Here is a 24,057-nt window from a genome sequence, read left to right as displayed (position 1 = left end):
TTTCAAACCACAGCAGGTTGGAATCACTGGCTATTGTGCTTGTTAAATATACAGAGTCCTGAGCCCCTCTCTGGAAGTGGGATCTATGTTGAAAAAAGACCTGTGATCATTCTCATGCACATTAAATTTTGAGGAATGCTGTTCTACCAAAGACTATTGACATCAGCCAGGTTAGTCTACACACAGTAGCAGAATGACTAGAAGATATAAGAGAATCTTGTACAATTTCCTCAACTGTTCTTGGCCTCAGCCTCCTCAGATGCAAATGAGCACTGAAGGACCAAGGGGAGATGTATTGTGCCTCCATGATTCTAGATGCTCAGGGTGCAAATGTGGGGCCACACATTTGCAGAAACTCCAAAGGACTGGTGACCACCGGTTTCACTCCTGTGCAGAGAAAGCTACGCTGAGTTGTTAAAGTTATTACTGGTATATGTCTTAGTACTGTCCAATAGAGCTTAAAAATTTAATGAGAGTAAATCTCCCTAATGACTGTTCTAGTGTTTTTATGTGTGTGTTCCACTCATTTATCAGTTTGTTTTCTTAAAGAAAAAAGTGGTTTAATTACCCATAACAACACTACATCACTTCAGAAAGTTTCGAATGTATTTCTTTCTTTATATTTTAGTATGTGCTTACGAAACTTTGGGGTTTTTTTTCTTGTATATTAGGAAAACAAATGGGCAAAGACGGGGAAAATGGATTGCAAGCTGTTAATTTAATCTCAAGATACTGATAATGTCATAAACACCATCACGATGTACAGATTGAATTACAACTTTGCAATCAGTCTCTCTCCCTATCTATTATCCACCACAGAACAAATGACGGTTGGGGATCTAAACCAGAGAATGCATCCAGCAACAAGACCGACAAGTGCATGTAAAGTACTTCGGGAACTTCCCGAAATGAAAGCACCACTTACTGGCAAAAATAAATGAATGTAGAACTTTTCATATTACAGTTGGGGCTAAACCCATCAGTTTTCTTTATGAAGACAAAGTAAGAACTTCAGAACGGGCCCTCCTAGAACTTCTACTTTAATGAAATAATGTCTAAACTTGACATTCTGTGAAGCTTTAAAACTAATGCTCAGTACTTTGCTTAAAGAGGGCTACACAATCTGGCCTTCTCTGCTGTCACATAAGCCTAAACCACATTAACAATAAATGTTTTGTTGTTTTATAGAGTGATTCAAAATAATATATTATCCTCGAATCATGATTTATATGTTGTTGAATGTCCTTATGGGCTTTTGCTCCTCACAAGATTTTTGAAAGTATTAATTTGCAAATATTAGTACAGGCATGTTATATATCAGAATGTGGGAAGGAAGAGAATAAACTCCTATGTATAAGGACAGGTACATAGATACATGAGATCCAGGTCTAAATGTCAGTTTCTGAAGGTACCCAGGGACTTTTTCTAGTGCATCATTTCTTAGTTTATAATCTCTGTAGAATTATTCCTTGAAGAACCTCTTTGCATTGTATATTTCTAATCATAAATGTGTGCCCTTTAAAGGACATGGTCATTTCTTAAGATGCGAGTATACTTCTCAGTACAGAATAACTGGAATTGTATGCAGTTTTAAAATGACTCTGGAGGACTTTGGTGAGATGAAGTAAAATTAGACAATTGTTGAAAGCAATTACCTCTGAAGTCAACAAACCAAACCAACCCAAACTAAAAAGTGGGAAGAGAGTGTGGGATTCTCATTGATTACTTTGTGCCCAAATGGCATTATGGACCAGTAAACTACTTGCGGGAAGATACAAGTACTCTCACAGAGGGTTTATCTTCTAGATGTGTATTCTTCTCCCACGAACTGGAGCATCATTTCTTTTTCTTTTTTTTTTAACTTACTAGACAGTATGGATCAAACATTATATAATAATCCCTGGAAATCTGCTATGTTAGGTAAATGTATTCGAATAGAGAAAAAGGTAGTTCAAAGGCCCCTACCAAGCAAATCTCATAATAAATGCTCATAATATCTAGCTACGGAGTTGTAGTGTTTTCCATGTGCCAGGCACTATGTGAAGGGCTTTATATTTGAACTCGTTTAACATAATGACCACATGAAATGAGTTCTCAGGTTATCCCATTTTATAGAAGAGAATGAGGTGCAGGTAAATCAGGAAACTTGTTCAGGGTCACACAGGCGATATGTCAGAGATGTGATCTGAATGCATAAATATGTCTGTAGAGCTCGTGCCATCTGCCATGATACTCTGCGTCTCGTGAGCTGAGATTAATATCACTTCTTATATACAGATTCACACATCAAATGCATACATACCCCAGGGCCGCGGTGTTTGCTTGATACTTTCTGATCATTCCCAAAAACATGCTTTGAGACTTGAATTGTTTCTAATTTAAGGGTTGTGTTATCAGGGTTTCCCCTGAAAAACGGAGCCAAAAGATTTTTTCTTTACCATTTTTTTAAATCTTTGGTTCTTAGTTTTTATTGATTTATTTGTGTGGGGTTTATCCTCCTTGAGCAGATCTCTGAGCTACTTTGGATTTGTGGCTTGACATTTTTCATTATATTTGAAATTTCTGTGCCATTATCTTTTCAATATGTTTCCTGTACATTCTCTTTCTCTTCTCCTTCTGGGACGTAAATTTACTTATATGTTACACCTTTTGATATTTTTGCAACACTCCTGGTTTCTCTGGTGTTTGTTGTGCTATTTTTTCCCCCTCTTTGGGTCTTGGTTTGGGTATTTTTCTTGATTTAGTTTTAAGTTTACTGATTCTTGTTTCAGCTGGGTCAAGTCTACCGACGAAACTGTCAAGGAAGCTCTTCATCTCTGGCATTTCATTCCACATTTTCTTATAATTTCGACTTCGCTGCTGATATCCTTCATCGGTTCCTATATGTTGTCCCTCTGGTTCCACTAGATTATTTAATACACTTACAATATTCATACTTCCCAGTCTGAGACTTTCAACATCTAGGGTCATTTCCACAGCTGGGTCTGTTCACTGTTTTGTTTTGACAATCGCTTGTTTTTCCTTGCCTTTTTTTTTTTTTTTTTTTTGTATGTCTCATAATTTTTGACTGAATATTGAAAGTCACGTAAAGAACATCAGGGACTAAAGTAAACAGAAATGCCCAGAAGTCAGCGTGCTTCTTCATTTTCAAGGCTGGGGCTTTAAGGCGGTCAGGATCTGGGCTAGACATGGGGTTAACGCCGCTGTGGTTGTGCGTGTCCGGGTTCTGCAACACTGGGCTCACACTGCACCGTACTGAGGGTACTGGCTGTGGCCCTGAGGGCGTTTCTAAGTGTTTCCATCACAACTGTCAGCATTTCCTGCGCATCTGCACTCCTGGGGCGTTTCTTTCCTCCGTGTTCCTACGCACTGCGGCTTCTCCTCCTCTTGGGTTGCCTCGGTGGGTTCCTGCTCGGGGCGGTCCCTCCCCCCACCGCATTGCTGTGGAATCCTGGGCCCCGGAGTGTTTCTGATCTTCTTGCGAGTAGGAAGTTGGAGGGTTTTTCCCCCTTACGTCCCACAATGGCTCGGGATCCTTTCCTGCTTCTCCCCAGGTGTAGAGAAACGCGTTCTTCGTCCAGCCAGACCGTTTTACTAGTGATCTCTGGTCAAGAGGCTTTCTCTCTTTCTTTGATACAAGAGCAGCCTAGGAAGTTGGCGGGGCTCTACTCCCTCCTGCTGCTAAACTTGGAACCCTGGGATTTGATCCCCGCCCCCCAGCATCTTGACTCTTTTGCTTCCTAAGAGGGGAAAGAATAGCCAGGGAAAGCAGCCATGTGCCTTTCCCACGGCGAGGCCAATTCCTGCCCCTTTCCATTTGGCTGCCCTGCCCACAGCGATCCCCCCGAGTGTCCGTGGACGGCAGGTGGGATTCCCCCAGGGTCTGGAGTTTCCATGTTTCCCAAGGTGTTAGTCTAGTTCACACTCAGCCTATAGCAGTTCGTCCAAAAGTTAGGTGCGTTCTTTCCCACTCGTGTGGTGACCACTGCTTCCTCCCAAGCACTGACCTTTGCGTGAACCAGTGCAAGGATCCTATCTGTCTTCATGGGGATCTGTCTTCTCTTGAATTCCAGGCTACTTGGTTTCTCTACCTCAACCTTCTAATAGGAACAAGAACAATTAAGATTTCTTATCATCAGGGTAAGAGAGATGCTCCCCCTACCTTCGTGTGTCTTTAGCAGAAAGAGAATCTCAAGGCTTTGTGTTTGAAAGAGCCAGACATCAGGCAAATATTGTCAAACTCTGTCATTTTCCAAGCTTTTCCCAATCCATGGATCTTAAGAATGGAGTTGACAAACTTTAGATTGAGAATTTTGTGTGCTATGTTAATGAGAATAAATGGAAAACACTAAGATAGATGGGTGACAAAATCCTTCTTAAAACTAAAGTGTACTTTTACTTTAAAAAAAACAAATAAGTTTATCCATACACCCCAAGTTTATTGGCTCTCCATCGCACGTTTCATCCACAGACCCGCCTAAGTGATAACCAAACAATGTGGCAATAAATCACCCAGGTCTGAGCTTAAAATATTTACTCCTAAGATTTGTGTCTCACAGTAGAAATAAATTTTGACCTGGTTAGCTGAGGAAGATAGATACATTATTATATTAAAATTTGTGTCTTCTTATTTTTGACCTTTAAATATCTTTATCTGTTTTATATGCCCATTTCTTCCTAAGTATCTACAAGATACAAAATACATTTCACACTTCATTAAACTGTACATTAGGATTTATGAAGTTCAGAATTAAGGTGACACAGGGGCGCCTGGGTGGCTCAGTCAGTTAAACGTCTGACTTCAGCTCAGGTCATGATCTTGCAGTCCGTGAGTTCGAGCCCTGCATCGGGCTCTGTGCTGACAGCTCAGAGCCTGGATCCTGTTTCAGATTCTGTGCCTCCCTCTCTCTCTGACCCTCCCCCATTCATGCTCTGTCTCTTTCTGTCTCAAAAATAGATACCCGTTAAAAAAATTTAAAAAAAGGAATTAAGGTGACATCATTATGAACAAAAAGATGGAAGCATGATGACGGCATAATCACCACCTATTAAAACACAGCCCTAACAGCTATGTAAATAAACATAACTATCGTTTCCCATTTCTGTTGAAGAGTAGCTTCATGAATATATTTTTTCTTTCAAAGAACTATTCTTTCCAGGTTTTACCTCGGTTTTATTGGAAAAATGATGATGACAATTTTAACCTTGTGGTAAGTACACATTGTACCTATAATCTGGGGATAAGAGAAAGTTTACATAAGTGATGATGTTTTATGGCATTAACGATGGGCTCCTTCATGTCTCCTCCTAATGGCTAACTCATTCTTCCCTTCTCCCCTCTTTACAAAATTAGCGAGCAACTATGGGGCCCATAGCAGGAAAGAATGGCTGTTCCTGCTCAAAACTGCTAATTTCATTCTAATCGAATCCAATACGTCCTCTGACCTTTACATTAGTAATGCCCAATTAGCAGGGCCTAGAGTAGAAAGTGGAAGAAAAATTGGCAATTCCAAGCCACTCACAGTAAAATCATTTAATCTCATTTATTAACAGTTTTACTAACTTACACCAAAAGCAATAAATTGGAAGCTATTATGGGGGAAATAAGTGAGTCTGGGGGCCACAGTTTCTGAAGCCAGGGATGTTACTTAAGGACATATAAACTCCTTGCTGCCAAGGACAGTGCTTTGTCTGACCTCCCAAAGCAGAGCCTTGTACAAAGTTGGAATTCAACCCAAGTTCATCCAGCGAATGCATCAGTAAGATGACGCCCTGAATTTTTCACGCAAAACTTAAAGGTGTTAATCTTTTGTCATATTTGTTAAGCTACCCATTCATCATTCGTAGATGCTGTCTATTGTGTGACAACGTGTAAGGTGCTGAAAAACCCTAATTAATTCTGAGTTTGATGCATATTTGTATAAAACTGCATTTCTCAATCACAGCCTCCGCCCAGGCATCTAAGGCAGCATTACCATCATGAGGAAAAGTTAGTTCTACTCTCTTATGTCTTATTTTGAGATGCCATATCCTCAGGGAGTGTGGTGGGGCACACGAAATCCTAGCTCAACAGAAAGCCGATGGTTGATTTCATTGAAAGGTGGCATATCAGGCATAAATAACTTTCTCAAATTTAAAACAACAACGAAAAAGTTCTTGAAAAAAGTGAAAAAAGGAAGGAAAAAAAAAGGAAGCAGTCAAGAGGTTACCATACTACACTTCTGAATGGATTTTTTTGCTGTGAAGTTTATTGCAAACTGCTACCACGGTATATAGTTAAATCCTTTCCATTGACATGAGTCGTCAGTTGCCATGTAATCTACTAAAGCAGAGCCCTTTTCTGTGGAAATAAGAAAAAAATAAAAAAAGAAATAGTTTTTATTTAATCCTACTAACCAAGGCTGTGATAAGCTGATAAAAAAGGGGAAGAAATTGAATTTCTCCGAAAGAATCTAGTAATAAATTGGTCACAATGCGACGGGAAAGGGGAAAAAAAGACAATACCACTCTTCTTTAAAAATGGGAAGCAGACAGAAATCCAGCAGGAATTGTTGCTAATCAAAAGGTCCCCACTTTCCAGCCTTGCTGCAAATTTCAGTTTGCAATGAGTTCAAATATTGAACTTGATGCTCTGAATGAAAAGGATGAGTTCAGACAAAATTTACTAGCTGTGTTATTTCTCACGGAAAGGGACAAAATCCTTCAATTGCAATGCCGACTCCCCCATTGGATAGGAAGTGATGTCCCCTATTTATATGAGATTTTAAAAATCATACTTCCTAGTAAAGAATATTCGCCTTTCATTAGCTAGCTGTTTTTAAGACATAAAGAACATCTTTTTTCATAAAAGAATAACTAATTGGATGTATGCTACAGGTATTTTTCCATAAATATGCTGCTAAGTATTTTCTACCTCATACAATATGCATTCAAGTTATTTTGTAGACACAATTTATTTTAAAGCGGAATTCCCAGTTGGAATTCATAATTGTTTGCCAGTAAAATGAAAAGTTGTATGTCGTTAAAAATTTACCTAAGCAGTTACTTCAAAAGTCAAAGGAATAATTATCCAAAGATTAAATAGCTCATAAGTATCTCACTGTGAACGCAGGAGTGCATGAAGTGTCCTGTCCTCTGTGGTTCTACAGTTTAATTAGAATAAATAAGATGACAACAGATTATGTATTATATGCATAATATATAATATATGTATATACCAGTGTAACAAGATATAGTTTCATACTTAGTAATACATTTATGACAAAGTGCTGTCATCCCAACATTTAATGTTATTGAATTTATTTAAATTCAGATTGCACTTTAAAAATCAGTACATTTATTTTTTCCAGCTTTATTGAAATGTAATTGACAAAAATTACATATATTTAAGTTGTATAACAATGTTTTGAAACATATATGCATTTGAAATGATAACCATCAACATCAAGCTAATTAACATAACCATCACTTCATACAACTTTTATTTTCTCCCTCCCTTCTCCCTCCTCTCTTTCTTTCGTTCCTTTCTTCCTTTTTCTTCCTTCCTTCCTTCCTTCCTTTTCCTTCCTTCCTTCCTTCCTTCCTTCCTTCCTTCCTTCCTTCCAGGATGAGGACACTTCAGATCCACCCACTTAGCAAATCTCAAATATATAATACAGTATCATTAACTTGTTGCCAGGGTAGATTTTAGCCCTCCAGAATTCATTTATGTTGTGTAACTGAAATGTTGTACCCCTTAATCAACACCTCCCTATTTCCCCCACTCCCCTGCTCCTGGCAACCACCATTCTACTCTCTACTTCCCTGAATTTGACTACTTTAGATCCACATACAAGTGAGATTGTACATCATTTATCTCTCTGACTTATCACTTGGCTCATATTCTCTAGGTTCATCTGTTACCAATGGCAGGATTTCCTCTTTTTTCAAAGGTTGAAGAATATTCCACTATATATACATTTTCTTCATCCAGCCATCTACCTATGGACGTTTAGGTTGTTTCCATATATATTCCATAGTGAATAACACTGCAATGAACAAGACAGTGCAGATATCTCATCAAGATCTTGATTTCATTTCCTTTGGATATATACCCAGGAGTAGGATTGCTGGCTTGTATGGTAGTTCTGTTTTTAATTTTTTGAGAAACTTCTGTACTGTTTTCTGTAGAGGCTGCACCAATTTGTCCCACCAACAATGCACAAGGGTTCCTTTCTCCATATTCTTGTTATCTTTTGTCTTTCTGGTCCTAGCCATTCTAACAGGTGTGAGATGATATCTCACTTTGGTTTTGATTTGCATTTTCTAGATGATTAGTAATGTTGAGAACTTTTTAATATACCTGTTGACCATCTATATCTTCTTTGGTGAAATGTCTATTCATTTTATTTAATAAAAGTCCCAATATATTTGCTTGCATTTCAAAAAATGCTCTCATACTTTACCCTAGTGCCTGTCAGAGGATGTTAACACTGACTATCAATGGTGAAAAACTAATAAATGACTTTGTGACCAAATGACTATTTCTGTTTAACCTTTTTTTCTACCCTCAATTATATTTGTGGCAATTAATTTCCACGCTCTTTGTCAATAATGATGCCGGTATTAAGACGCTCAAAACAAGAAAACTTGTACATAGAAAATACATATGTCAATATGTTTTCTCCAAATTCATATGTAGATGAATATTGGTTAGAAAACATTCTGAAAACTCATACATCTTAAAGATTGAGACGTAAAAATTGTGTTCATTATTGTAACTGTAAAACACCACATTTTAGGTTCTTATGCTAGATTCTTCAGGCTTTAGGAAAACAAAATTAACATGCCCCTGCTTTTCCTTTCTTCTCTAGTTCTGGCTACTTTGCCTGTCTGAGTGGGATCCTTTGATGTTGCAGGAATGGAACTTTCAGATGTGACTCTGATATGTACTTGGGACCTCTATCTTCAAGAATTCCATTAACACGCACACACACACACACACACACACACAAACACACACACGCACTTCAGAAACTGAAAATATTTTTTAAAAAGGAATCACAATATTGTATTTACCTCTCAGAAAGAATATTAAAGGTGATCCATTTTATAACCCACACCTTCATTTTGTAAAATATTTTCTTTTCCTAATTTTTGTCTATGAAAGCTCCTCAGCAGGCTCATGTACAACAAATCCTGCAAACTCTGCTAGATGTCCAGCCCCAGGATCATGTAAAGTTCTGGTAAAACTGAATGAAATGTTAGGTTGCTCTAGACTGACATAATGGCACAGGTTTGCCCCGCTAACATGGTTTCAGAACTCAAGACCCTTGCCTTGGCTAGACCGAAGTGAACCTCTTGATTTATTTCTGGCTTCAAACGGGTTATTTTAGGGGTGCCTGCGTGGCTCAGGCCATTAAGCATCTGACTTCAGCTTAAGTCATGATGTCATAGCTCATGAGTTCGAGCCCTACATCAGGCTCTGTGCTGACAGCTGGGAGCCTGGAGCTTTTGAATTCTGTGTCTCCCTCTGTCTGCTCCTTCCCCTGCTCTCTCTCTCTCTCTCTCTCTCTCAAAAATAAATAAATATTAAAAATGGGTTATTTTAGGTCTCTTACAGAATAAAATTATGCTATGAAGTCACTTTGCTATCTATACACACAGATCAATAGTCACAGAAAGACTGGACTGGGTAGAAATCAAAAGATAATCCAAGCTCGTTTTTCTCATGTCTCACCTGTCTGTCTGCCCCTCCTTTTGCCTAAGATTTCAGTAAAATTATGACTTCTTCCAAGACTGACTGAAACACCTTCTGGGCTTTTCCTCCTCTAAGATGTAGACAACTTCAAGAGTTATCAGGTTACCTACTTCCATTCTCAAAAGGACCAAAGCTGTTACAGCCAATAAATGTTCTAATGGAACATATTTAAATACAATTTAACAATAGAGACATATATTTTGGAATCACCAGGGCATCTCAGTCCTCACCAAAATGCAAAGAAGTGTAACAATAATTTGCATCATACCAATTTTCTTTGGGTAATTTTATGGTAACAACAAAGACAAATGTTACCGTTATTATTATTTTTATTCCCACATTAAAGACCTAACAGACCAAGACAGTTTATGTAAGTGGTCTGTATTATCTGTATAGTCCGTGGTGGAACGCAGGATGTAAAGCTTAAATGTCTGACTGCAATGTGCTCTCCTAAAACTGTGCTCATATGTGTCCATGTATACTTAATTTTACGTATGATTTTGCTTCCTTCTCGTGTGATCATTTGATCCAGTCTTCCAAATGTTCCTCCTTCAATGGTCTATCTGTTTCTTCGTAGAACTTCTAAGAACAAAGGAGGCCCAGTTAACTCTCAATTTCAGAATTACATACGAATCATTTTTTGGTAGAACTATGATCCTCACAATATTTTGTCACACTTCTGTGAAAAATTAACCTGCAATTCTAATGAACTAGGTGTCACATGCTTGTATTTGCCCCATCTGGCCACCTTACCTGAGACACGCCAAATTCTGGAGTCCTCAGTTGTAAGTCCAACCAGTTCTTACCCTACATTCAGCCTTGTGTGGGTATGTGACATTGGTGGCAAAATGTTGTATTGCCCTGACGCGACTGCTGTGGGTACATTGGGAATTCTATCTTTCTATGATTGTTTTCTCTAAACTGCAGCAGGGACTCTATCTTTCCCCCTTCTCAACAACAAGGAGAACCAAGTAATTGGCGAAGAGGATAGCAAAATATAAGTCTCCGTGTAAACATCATGAGCCGTGCTGTGCACATTTTCTGGAAGCTTTGTGTTGCATCCTGCCATGGTGCTACATTCAATGCCTCTTCCTACAGCCTGTGGTGAATGGGTATGTTTGCCACCCATTACTTCTGATGGTTTCACCGCGCTTGATCAAATATTTAATAAAAAGGACATTTGATTGTACATATTTTTCATCAAGCTTGTAATGTGTTTCTCTCTACTGAATGTGAGGGCAAATGGGTACGTGATAGGTGATTTTCACCAACAGGCTAATATCCCTACGGGCCTGATTCATGTTAAATATCTGCATGGATCAGGGGCGCCTGGGTGGCTCAGCGGGTTGAGCGCCGGACTTCGGCTCTGGTCATGATCTCGCAGTTGGTGGATTTGAACCCCAGAATGGGCTCTGTGCTGACGGCTCAGAACCTGGAGCCTGCTTCAGATTCCGTGTCTTCCCCTTCCCCTCTCATGCTCTGTCTCTCTCTGTCTCTCATAAATAAATAAATGTTAACCTTTTTTTTTTTTTTAAAACATCTGCATAGATCCAAACACAAGAAGATGTCCTCAACCTTTCTTTTGGTGTGAATAGTTTTATTTACCGGCCCAGAAATAGGAAATATAACCAAGAAATTGACATCATGCATCATATTTATTTGTCCCATTATAGACTCTAATGAATCTTCACCTGTTTCATTGAGTCCATAAACACATCGTAGTGAGGTGGGGAAGTGTCACTCCACGTACAGCAGAGTTCATTTTATTCCTTAAATTAAGAAGTTCATACCCTCGTAGGTCTGCTCAAATTCTGTGGGGGGCACTCGCTTGGAAAAGGCAAGTGTTGCTGGGCAAATAACAAGATGAGGAAAGCACCCAGTAGAGTTAAACTTGTCAGCAGCAGGACAGCTCCAGCATGTAAAGCACATATTGACTTTTACTGCCTGTTAGTACATTACAAGGAACGTGACACAGTGTTTCTTGCCTCACATTTACCTTCATTCAGGGTTTCGTGAAATTAGTCGTGGAATGTTAGAGAGTAACGGGGCGAAATTACGCGAAGGCTGCATTTTTCAAGGCTTCCGTTTTTTTAGAGCAGTTTCAGGGTTTACAGAACAATCGAGAGGAAGGTATAGAGACGTCCCATATACCTCCTGTCCCAACACATGCACAGCCTCCCCATGATCAACATCCTTCACCAGATGGGAAATGTTCTATAATGGATTGAACTTACAATGACACACTAGGATCACCCTAAATCTGTAACTTACCTTAGGGGGTTCACTTTCGGTGTTGTATATTCTACGGGTTTGGACAGAATGTATAATGACATGCAAACGTCCTGATAACATAAAAAGGGATTTTTCCACCCTAAAAATCCTCTGTTCTCTGCCTAGTCATCCCTCTCTGATACCACATCCTGGGACAACTCTATTCTTTTTATTGTCTCCATAGTTTTGCCTTTTCGAGAATGTCATTCGGCTGAGATGACACATTAAGTAGCCTTTACAAAGTGGCTTCTCGCCCTTACAAATATGCATTTAAAGATTCTTACATGTATCTAATGGCTTAACAGCTCATTTCTTTTTAGCACTGAATAATATTCCATCGTCAATACGTATGATAGTTTATTTAGCCATTCACCTATTGCTGGCTGTCCTTGTTCTCTATTTTGGTGTCAACATCTACGTGCAGGTTTTAATGTGGAGGTAAATTTTCAACTCCTTAGGTAAATACCACGAAGCCTGACTGGTAGGTCATAAAAGAGTATGCTTAGTTTTGTAAGAAACCATCAAACTGCCTTCCAAAGTGGCCGCACCATTTTGCATCCCCTACCAGCAACGAATGAGAATTGCTGCTGCTACTCACCAGGATTTGATGTTGTCAGTGTTCCGGATTTCGAACATTCTAATAGGTGTGTGGTAGTATGTGGTTGTTGTTTCAATCTGCATTTCTCTAAGGCCATATTATGTGGAGCATCTTTTCATAGGCTGTTTGCCATCTGTCTATCTTCCTTGGTGTGATGCTTAATTTTTGGCTCATTTTTCAGTCAGGTTGTTTATCTTCTTATTGTTGAGCTTTAAGAGTTCTTTGTATATTCGGGATAACAGTTCTTAGTAAGCTGTGTCTTTTGCAAATACTTGCTCCCCGTCTATGGCTTATGTTCTCATTCTCTTGATACCGTCTTTCCTGGTTCAGAGACAGCCATCTTCTCCACATAAACTCATATGGCAGAAGGAACAAGCTATGTCTCTGGGGTTGCTGTTATAAGGGTATGAATCCCGTTCATGATGGCTCTTCCTTTATCACCTAATCACTTCCCAAAGGATCCACCTCCTGATACCGTCACATTAAGCATTAGGACTTGAAATACCTGCAGAATGGCATGAGTATTGTCCTTCTTTCTTAAAAGGTGTTATGCACCCCAGTCTGTCATTCTCCAGTCAAACCAGCCAAAGTTCTAAAACTGGCTCTCCCGGTATCTGCCGACAGCCGCCTTGCATTTTTTTCATTTTGTGCTCAGTGTAAGTCTCTTTCTCTGACTGTTGCCTGAAAGGCTTTGGAATATCCTGGCAACTCAAGAAAAAATTCAGCACTGGTCATTACAGTGTGGTGAACCTGAGACCGATGGCCAGCTTAACTAGAAAGTCCTCCCGCCCAGAGGGAAGCCAGCAACAACCAGGGCATAATTTGGGTGGCAGTCTTTAAACTCTTTTGGTGCTATTTAAACTGTGAGGATCTCCTCGATTTCTCCTAATAGTGAATACACTGAAAGACCGTTTATTGCCAGGTTGGCCATCCACTTTGATCAACATGCTTCCATTGATACCAATGACCTTCCTACAAATCCCATTAATCAGCTTACAATCACCTCAACCTGTCTTTTCCAGAAAGCCGTGTCTTTGTCACCATCCTTTCCAATGTTAGTTACGCTAGGCTAATTTGCAATTTAAATGAATTCTGTAGTAAAATTTTGGTAAAACCATCTTCCTAACCTCCCGCTCCTTTGAGAACACCTGTTTTTGTTTTTGTTTTTGCCTGTGTCAGGGCTACAAAAACTTGAAACGTATCTGTAGATGTTCTTAAAGATCATCTCCCTGAGTTGAAAGAATACGTTTCAAAACTTTGAGAATTGTGTCACATGAAGCACACCTTATCACATTGACTTCTTAAAAAGAAAATGGTATAAAACTCATGGTCTCGCCGTATGTCTGAAAAGCGAGGTACATTTGGAGCCATTATCAATATTATCATAAGTGATGTGTTGTTCTTAACAGAACGGGTGAATATGATGACTGTTGAGGTGTCGTCCTGCGGCCAAATCAATGTCCTATTTTGTAGGTGCTGACTGCTGAAAAGAACATTGGTGAGCTCTTTCCTCAGAGTGGGGACACTTTATCAAAGATGACACAGAACAATATGAGGTGCCGAGAAGTGTTAGGAGAGGATAGAAATGCAATTTTCGACTCATCATTCGGCCACTGCTTCTTTGGGATGTAATCTGCTTCCCCCTCTTCAGCTTGCTTTCCTACGGGAGACTTGGAGTAAACTCAGGGTCTTTCAGGGTGGGGCTCATCCAAAATGAGTCAGTGCTGTTCTCTTGAAGTGGTTGTGTGAGTGAGGAAAAAGTCCAGGAACAAGATGTTCTGAAGATCATTTCCTTTCGTTGTCTTTGGCTCAGTTTGCTGTAATTCTCTGCGATTGACAGATGATTGTAGATCTGTTATAAACGTCCGTGCTTCAGTTAAATGTGAGCTCGTGGTTCAGTGTCTCTTTTGTGAAATCACGGTGTGATCTGTGTGCCCCTCACCCCAGCTCATAACAGTCAAGAGGAGAGGGTAATAGGAACTGCCTATGTTTTCCGTTTATTTTGTGAAGTTGTGTTCGAGTGAGACGTGAGACTGGCTAAAGATCTCCTTTCTGTCTTCTGTATGAACATATCACCATTTGAAATCAAAAGGGACTGAATTATAAATATGATGCTCTAAGAATACTGATGAGTCAAGGCAGCTAGCCATCTTCACAGACAGGAAATAGCATTATCATTGTTTTGTTGGTTTCTAAAAGTGTAGTCCACCTGCAAAAAGCAGTCTGCAGCAATAGAAAAGTATGAATTCTGTTTATATTAGAAGCAAGATTGGGTGGGCTGGACATTGTAATCCTCCCCGGACCTTTTCAAACTGTGAAACCACCTATGTCGAAGGTCCCATTATTTGTGCTTGTAGCTGTGACCCACTGCTATAGATGAGGGGTATGGTTAATACATCAAATATGTTATATTTGGAAACATTGAAGTCCTTTGTGAAGAATGTATAATTTGCACTGGGGGTTCTCAAATTGCCAGTTTGGTGGTGGGGCTGAGGGTCAGCGAGCCCATGTCAGAATCACCTGGGGATGTCTTTAAAAAATTACAAATGCCCCGTCTTGACTGCAGACCTTCTGAACCAGAATACCTGAAGGTGAGCCTGGTCGTGTTTATTTTCAGATCATACCTCTCAACAGTGATTTGTGAAAGTTGAGACAAACCATGAAAATTACCTCAGAAAGGCATGTGTTGGTCACGTGTTAGAAGCTGGTTCAGCCAAGGGGCTCCTGAGTGGCTCAGTCTGTTAAGAATCTGCTTCAGCCAAGGGTGAGCTGGGAAAAATGAGAACAAGTATAACTCTAGATGAAATGTATCGACCTTCTCAAAATTCCTATAAGCTGATAAGACAGGAAGGAAGCACCAAAAAAAAAAAAAAATGTGATAAGATGAGAGCCACAGAGTAGAATGAGAACTCAAAGCAATTTTGCTGTGTGGCATTGGCCTGTGAGTGAAGGGTTTTGGTGGCTTCATTGGCTAAAGGTGGTGAGTGAAATCTCAGGTCCAACCCAAGAGGAAAAGCTGATAAACAGCACTCCCTCTTCCATCTGACTCCCAAAGGTACACACTTTGGGTAAGGGCCAACTGGATTAAACCACACCCTTTACGGGTTGTTGAGCATTATTTTGTGTGCCTTGAAAAATCTCGGAAAACCTCAAATCTTGAACAGGGCTTGGGCTGGTCCTGAAATAATACCCCCAGGAACCAATAGTAACAAACTCATAATACAAAGTACTGTACTTTCATTGTGAGCCTTACGTTGTTTGTACAAATATGTCTCTTGTGATTTTGTCCAACACAGAGTTCAAAATAGGCACATAAGCAACCTTTGAATAAAAATCTGCAAAACTAAAGAAATAGATTTTCAAAGAGTGTGTTAAGAGAAGTGAAAAGTGAGTTCAGATACGTATAAAAGTGAAAATTGTAGAAGGAGATAATGCAGACTAAATACATTTCAAATCAAATTGTGAGAAGTAATGCAAACCTGTAACGAAAACTCCTTATAGGAGTTTCAAAACTTACTAGACATGGTTGAAAATAGAATTCATGACTCATAAGCTAGATCAAAAGGAACTTCCAAGGGAGCAAAGGAAAAGGCAAAATAATGAAAAATTAAGGAAGTGAGAAGGGGGACACACAGACAGGAGAATATCTAATATCATTTTCATAAAAGTCCAAGGGTGAATAAAAGAGAAGGTGGGAGTTTGCTCTGAAGCCAATACAAAAGGGTCTACTTTAGACTGACAAAATTAGATTTGGTAGTATCTCTGGGTGAAAAAACAAAAAATTAAGAAGGTGGCAAACAGATCGGTAACTCTCAGTTAATTTTACCGCATGAAATAACATTTTGTGATATTTAACAAATATTGAATTAAAATACACACCACCAGGGGTGCCTGGGTGGCTCAGTCGGTTCAGTGTCTGCCTCTTGGTTTTGGCTCAGGTCATGGGCTTGTGGTTCATGAGTTCAAGTCCTGCGTGGGGCTTTGCACTAACTGTGTGCAGCCTGCTTCGGATTCTCTCTCTCCCTCTCTCTACTTATCCCCTGCTTGCATATTCTCTTTCAAAATACGTAAAGAAACTTAAAAACAATACACACCACCAGTAGTATCTAAGTTAAAAGGAGATAAATGGAATGAGTGTTCTCAGTTTCTCGTGTTGTCCTGGGAGAGTGTACAGATCTTGATTAGTTTTAAATGTTGAGGAGTCAAACAGCAGTCTATTGTTTAGGTAAAAGAAATGAGAATGTATAACTTTCAAACAAGAAAGTGAATAAGCGCAAATATAATAACTTTTCAAAAAGGTGTAAAAGAAGGCAAGAGAGGAGAGAAACAAGATATACATAATAAATAGTATATACTGGCTTTAAAAATCTTACTATAAATTATTTATAAGTGATTTGTCTAAAACACGAGGATACAGAGAGGCCAAAAGTAAAACAGTGAAGCAAGACATGCCAAGAAAATGCCAAGCGAGAGAGCTAGTGTAGACAGATTCCTATCTGATAAAATCGGCTTTAAGGCAAAAAGATTACTGGACATAAAAAATATGTCGCTACATAATGAAAAAGGATTCATCTTCACCAGAAATATAAAGCAGGTTTAATACTGTATTCTTCTAATCATATAGTCTCAAAATAGATAAAGTAAAAATTTAGAGAACAACAAGGGGAAAATAAACCACTCCTAAGTCATGATTGGAGATATTAACACACCTTCAAACCGAGGACACTGGTGAAGAGAAGCATTCAATGAGAACACAGGCGTTTGAAACAATAAAGTTAGCAAACATCCATGGAAAACATGTGTGTTTCTCCAAGGCACATGAAATATGTGTAAATATCCACGCTATATGAAGTCCTGCATGACAGTATATTATTGGCTGACCCTCGTAACAAGGTTGCATCTCAGGTGATAGAGAAGAGAAAGAATGACTACCGCGTGTTAAGCTTTTGCAGTGGGGCCATCACAGATGAATTGTTTAGTATCAAAACATTTGTTGTCTTGGGGAAGTCGGATATGATTATAACCTCGTTATAATCTTGAGTCGGTATGACCTGTATCTGAAGCAGCCTTAGTCACCGTGTTGCTGGGGATCTTCTGGTTATCCTCTTAGCATGGAAAATATACGCATGCGTACATGCGTGTACATACACAAATATACGTCCTCACTTGTAAACATCGCATATTATAATCTGATCTTCTTATCTCAGACAACTGTTAAGAGAGAGCTTTTCACTAGTTTTCTCTTAACACGGTTTTAATGATTACAACATTTGATGGCTTTCTCAGGTCACTAATCAGCTAAAGAAAGATCTTGCATAATGGAGCTCTTTGCAAACAGACTCTCGACACATTTTATATTTAAATAATGCCTACTGATAATGATGCCTTTATAGCACTTCCAATGGTGTTTCTCATTTGAAACTCTGATAGCGTCTGGCCCGTGTACAAATCCTGTGTAGAAGTCAGTAAGGGCCTGCCAAAGAGGTTAGGGTGCGAATTGTGTTGACAGATGGTTGGGAGCGCATTTTCAATTACAGAAAGCAAGGAACTAATGAAGAGAGAAGGTATAAATAAAAGGTTACTGGAAACAGGTATCCTATTCAGAAACTAGTTTCTAGTCATGGAGTAAATACACGGATATGAATAACATAGAAAGATAATAATTCAAGCAAAACCCTTTTTTTTCTTTGAAACCTAGTCTCATTTGGAATTTGAAAGAGACATTTCCTCTAGGAAATTTTGAAAGAGTTGGAAGTATTTCCCTCCTGAGAGAGATTTCTTCCTTAGCACTAAGATTTTTTTTTCTGTTCTAAGAAATACTGGTGGTAGTTACTACTTTGAGTTAAATCTGTTTAGGCCAGCACTCTCTTCCTTTTTCCCTCCTTCTCTCCCTCTTTTTTCTTCTTCTTTCATTATGTGTCAAACTTAACCATTATAAACTTTGTAGCCACTTGATTCATTGTTCCGGTTTGATCTAAATATTCCTATACTCAAGACTAACCCGTTCTTTCTATGCATTGAAACCATACTTCCGTAAAGGTAGAGAAAAGGAAAGCTGGGGAGTGAGTAACCTCTGGGTTTCAAACCTCTGTTTGAAACAGTCGGGGGAGGGAGGGATTTTCAAGGATAATGTCATGGAAAGATTCTTCCATTTGTCTCCAAGGAAATGCTTCTAGGAAGCTGACCAAGCGAGCCAATTTCTCTGAGTCAGTAATAGTCTCTTATTTTGCAAGCTTTTTATTTTCCAAGGTTTTTAAGAAACTTTACAGGTTGAGGATTTATAAAAAGGTGCCTTGGGAGAGGCCAGGGGCTAAGGAAAGAGCAGAGGTTCTATATCCAAACATCAGGGTTTGAGTTCTGGCTTCTAGATTTTATAGGTTTGGGATAACCACTAACCTCAATGCACCTCAGTTTTTAAGTCTGTAAAAATAGTGATAACCTACAGGAGCACAAATCTAAGATCGTGTATGTAGAGGCACTCTATAAAAGGTCATTGGAAGGGCACCTGGGTGGCTCAGTGGGTTAAGTGACTTTTGCTCAGGTCATGATCTTGCAGTCCTGTGAGTTTGAGCCCTGCGTCGGGCCCGCTGCTCTTAGCACATAGCTCACTTAGGATCTTCTGTCTCCCTCTCTCTCTGCTGCTCCCTCGCTCATGCCCTGTGTCTCAAAAATAAATAAAACATTAAAAAAAAAATAAAACATTTAAAAAAATGGTCAGTGGAAATTTTTATGAGCATGTTGTTCGTGATACATTTTTTTCCCCACCCGTCAATCTTTCTTTGGTGCTCACTGCTGTTGTTGTTTGTACATACATCGAATGTGATAAAAACAGGGATAATGATATCTATCACAAGGGGCCTCTGTGATGATTAAATAGGGGAAAAAAAGGAAAGTTCTTCCCCATGAGCCGGGCACGAGGCCAGTGACCAGCAGGTTCTAGGAACGGCCACTGCTGCTGCTTCTAACAGCCCCATTATGGTCACGTTTTGGTTATTTACACGTTTCCGTTTGCGTGTCTTGCCCTTGGCAAACAAGCACTATGTGTCATTCAAATGTGACACTTATTTTGAGCCACTGAACAAATCTCAACTCTTAACGTTATGGCTTATGGATTATTGTGTCCTAAGCAAGAATAACCTTTCCTAGGAGAAGTCAGAATCACTGGGACGGAATGCAGAGGATATAATAATTGGCAGGTCCCAGATCTGCTGACTGCATCCGAGCCACATGGCACATCTCCAGGCACCATGCGGTTCAAGATGTTCAATATTTGAGCCACGCAGTAGAAGCTGGTGGTGGAATGATAGAGCCCAGTGCTTAATTGTTTTTGCCCTCTCATTTGAATGCAGGCTGAGTTTTCAAGACAGACATCCTTTTATATCAACAAAAGGCAGATTTCATGGACAAAAATGAACGCTAGAACCACCACCTTAGAGAACCGTTACAGTGCTGATGTTTCATTGATGCTTGATTCTGTTTTGTATCAGCTGTGGAACACTTACAAAAGCATGGGGGGCATGATATAATGTTCTGGCGGAATGTTATCTGTCATCTTCTCCAGGGACGAGAGGCCAGTGAACACAGTAGATTTTACTTTAAGCTACATACAGAGGCCAAATCAGTCAGACTGCTTTTTGAGGCAAGTTTTACCGAGAGTGTTCTTATTAAATGTTGATACACAGAAAGCATATAATCACAGAGATATTTCAGTGTGACTATAAATTACTCGTGTGAAGCCAACCTGACCTACAATTCTAAGATTTTTCATAACAGGTAAAAAAAATTAATAAAATGCTTTAATAGCAAATTTAATAAGCATATCAGTGTTAAATTCTAAGGTAGGATTATATATTTGCTTGTGTTATGAACAGAAGCTCATATGTTAGCTCACACATGCAGACCCACATCTTCATTTTTATATTATGCCAGAATGATTCTTTTTGCTACAAAAGAATTAATCTAATAATTAGAAAAAAGGAAGAAAGAAAAGAAAGAAGGAAGAGAAAAAGGAAAAAAATTGCTTACAGAGTAAAATCAGAAAATAGGAGATACTACTCAGGATTTAACATTATAGAGTTTTATTGTTTAATTTTTTAATGTTTATTTATTTATTTTGAGAGAGAATGAGAGGGCAAGAGGGATAATCCCAAGCAGGCCTCCCACTCAGTGTGGAGCCCAAGGTGAGGCTTGATCCCACAACCGAGATCATGACTTGATCCAAAATCAAGAGTCAGGTGCCCAACCAACTAAGTCATCCACAGACCCCGACATTATAGAGTTTTAAATAAAGGTTATTTTTTTTAAGCTAACGTATGTACATGCCGCAGAGAGATATTCAGAAATATGCATATATCCGATAATACATAAATTGATCAAAGTATCAAGTCTCAGGTAATAGTAATTCTGTTTTGCTCCCAATGTTAAAATGTTTTCTTTTTTGTTAAGGATGAATGAACTGCTTTAGGATTATTTTAACTCTGAATAATAATGTAAAACAACCTAACATGGGCCATCATGCCCGACTGCAATAAGCAGCTGAGATCTGTTATTAAGTATTGAACAATTTCAAATCACCGAAGCGACATTGTTTGGTCATACCTAATTCTAATTGATGTATTTACTGAGGACCACAATGTGCTATGAGCTATTGACATGCTTTGGTAATCATGGCCCCCCAAACCCCCCAAATCTGCCTGTGTTTTTTAAAATAAAATTTCTCTTTTCCCAATTATCCTTAAAGATTTGCTCTAGCAGAATGGCTGTGGGACTTGTAACACACATTTTTAAAAAGCTAACAAGGTGACTATGGCCATCAACCCCAGTTGAAGGAATCATAGTTCAAATACAATGAAAACTGTTTTTTAAGTGCACCTTACATTTCTGTTAGCATTGAAGTTTTATATGGTCCCAGTCACTTAGTGGAACTGGGTGTTATCCAAACCCTTTCTAAATTTCTCCAAGCTTTACCTAGAGAAAAAAATAACAACAAATCACAGCTGATCCTCATTTCATAGATTCTGTATTTGTGAAATCACTTCCTCGAGAAAATTTCTTTGTAGGCCCCCAATCATTACTGGCAGTGCTTTTATGATCATTCTGCGGCACGTGTGGTGTGGGAAAAACGTTGCATCACCCAACGCTCACCCAACATTTGCAGCTGTGCGTGCACAAAAGTCCAGCCCACTCTCCTGTTTCAGCTCTTACACTGTAAACACGTGTTCTGTTCTTTGTCTACTTAGTCTTTTTCTCATTTTTGTCCTTTTGGTTGGTGATATGCACTTAAAATGGCACCCAAATGTTCTGCAGAAGTGCTGTTTAGTGTCCCTAAGGTCAAGAAGGCTGGCATTAATGAATCAATAAAATCTATTAAAAAGGCATCTTTAAACAGAAACATATGTAAAACAAGTTTATATATTGATCTATAGAGAAAATGTGAGCAGAAGCTCACAGGAACCTAGCCCTACATTTCCCTTGGGGGTGATGATTCACTGGTCACTAATTTGGCATTCATAATGACTTGAATGAGAACTGATTGTATATATCAAATAAATTTACCTCACATCTTAAATTAACCTAAGTATAATTTAATGGCTTGTTGGTGATTCTTAAACACTCTTCAGGATTTAAAAAATCACAGTCCAATGAGAAGTTGATGTAAAACTATAATCTGCATTGAATAAATGTGTATTTTCATCTATAACAATTGTGCATATATTACTTTAAATTCATCTTATTTATGCAAGAATGGTATTTTATATTTATACATAGAGTAATAGTAGTCATTATCATGGAGTGGTAACAATATTTCTTGAAAATTGGTAGGGTTGGGGATAGTTTATAACAGTGTAATAGATGTTTCCATTTAATCTTTGCAACAATTGTGGGCATTTTTATTAACTCCATTATACAGGTGAACACATTAAGATAAAGAGGTTTGGAGTCTTGGCTCAGGGACACTGCTAGTGAAAGACAGATCTAGAATTATATATGTGTTATTTATAAATATGCACATATACTAAGTCAAGTAGATTAAACCCAGGGCACCCAGATGGCTCAGTTGATTAAGTGACCAACTCTGGATTTTGGCCCAGGTCATGACTCATGGTTTGTGGGATTGAGCCCTGTGTTGGGCTCGATGCCGACAGTGTGGAGCCTGCTTGGGATTCTCTCTCTTCCTCTGTCTCTGCCCCTCCTTTGCTCATGGTTTCCCTCTCTCTCTCCCATTCTCTCTCTTTCTCAAAATAAACAAATGAACTTAAGTAAAACACACACTTTGGAATAGTTGGAATACTGACTTGTTTGATGCCTGTCACCTTAGTAGAACGGAAACCAAATGAAAGGGGATCTCTAATTTTCATCCTTATGTTGGCTTCCTTGGGACCTTGTATAAAGCCTGCCAGATGAGCACTCAGTATAGAGTCAAACTCATACTTGGGTGTTGCATGGAAAGCAGAGTTTGAGCCCATAAGTGCTCAATATTACACCACATTGTCACAAAGATAAACAAATGCTAGGAGTATCATACAATGAGAAAAGTATTTAATCCTCTCTCTGGCAAGAAATAATATTGTCAATGCTGGAAACAATCACTGAATCAATCAGTGATGTATTTGATCATTAAAATGGGAAACTGTTATCTGCCCCTTACCTTATCTGTATCTTATCTGTACTACTCAGGATATACTATGAAAATCAAATGACATACTGGTTGTGAAACCAATTTCAAAGGCTTAGAAGCATGGATTTTCCTCTTCCTCTTCTTCCTCTTCCTCTTCCTCTTCCTCTTCATCCTTCTTGTCCTCTGTCTCCTCCAACAATGTCTGTTATTTTGTCATTACTTTGTTCAACATGTCTACCATTTTGTCATTGCTTTGTTCAACATTTAGAGTTTAATTATTCCAACATTTAGAGTTTAATGATTCCTGGGGGCACCTGGGTGGCTGGGTCGGTTGAGCGTCTGACTCTTGATTTTGGCTCAGGTCATGGTCTTGTGGTTTGTGAGTTTCAGCCCCACATTGGGTTCTGTGTTGACAGCATGGAGCCTCCTTGAGATTCTCTCCCTCCCTCTCCCCCTGTCCCTCCCCTGATCCTGCTCTCTCTCTGTCTCTCTGTCTCTCTCTCAAGAAAATAAACTAATAAAAACATTTAAAAAACTAGAGTTTAATGATTCCTTTACTGCATTAAGTTCAAATGTAATTCAGTATATGTCGGGTTTTTCTAGTGGTCTTGCCTGAATTTATAGGAGTTGAACCATTCTGAAGAAATATCATTAAAATTTAAAAAAGAGGACTTTCAGCAATTTTATTTTATATGTTTTCTCTGAGTTAATTTTAGCCTAATTTCTCATGTCGTTTCTGATTACTTATCACTCAAAGCACATCTGAATTTAGCACTAATTACCTCTTTGATCAACCATCTCAGGAAGAGATTGAGATTTTCCTAACAGAGG

The sequence above is a fragment of the Panthera leo genome, chromosome D3 (genome assembly GCF_018350215.1).
Source record: "Panthera leo isolate Ple1 chromosome D3, P.leo_Ple1_pat1.1, whole genome shotgun sequence".
Classification (NCBI taxonomy): domain Eukaryota; kingdom Metazoa; phylum Chordata; class Mammalia; order Carnivora; family Felidae; genus Panthera; species Panthera leo.
Note: the sequence above shows the minus strand (reverse complement) of the source record.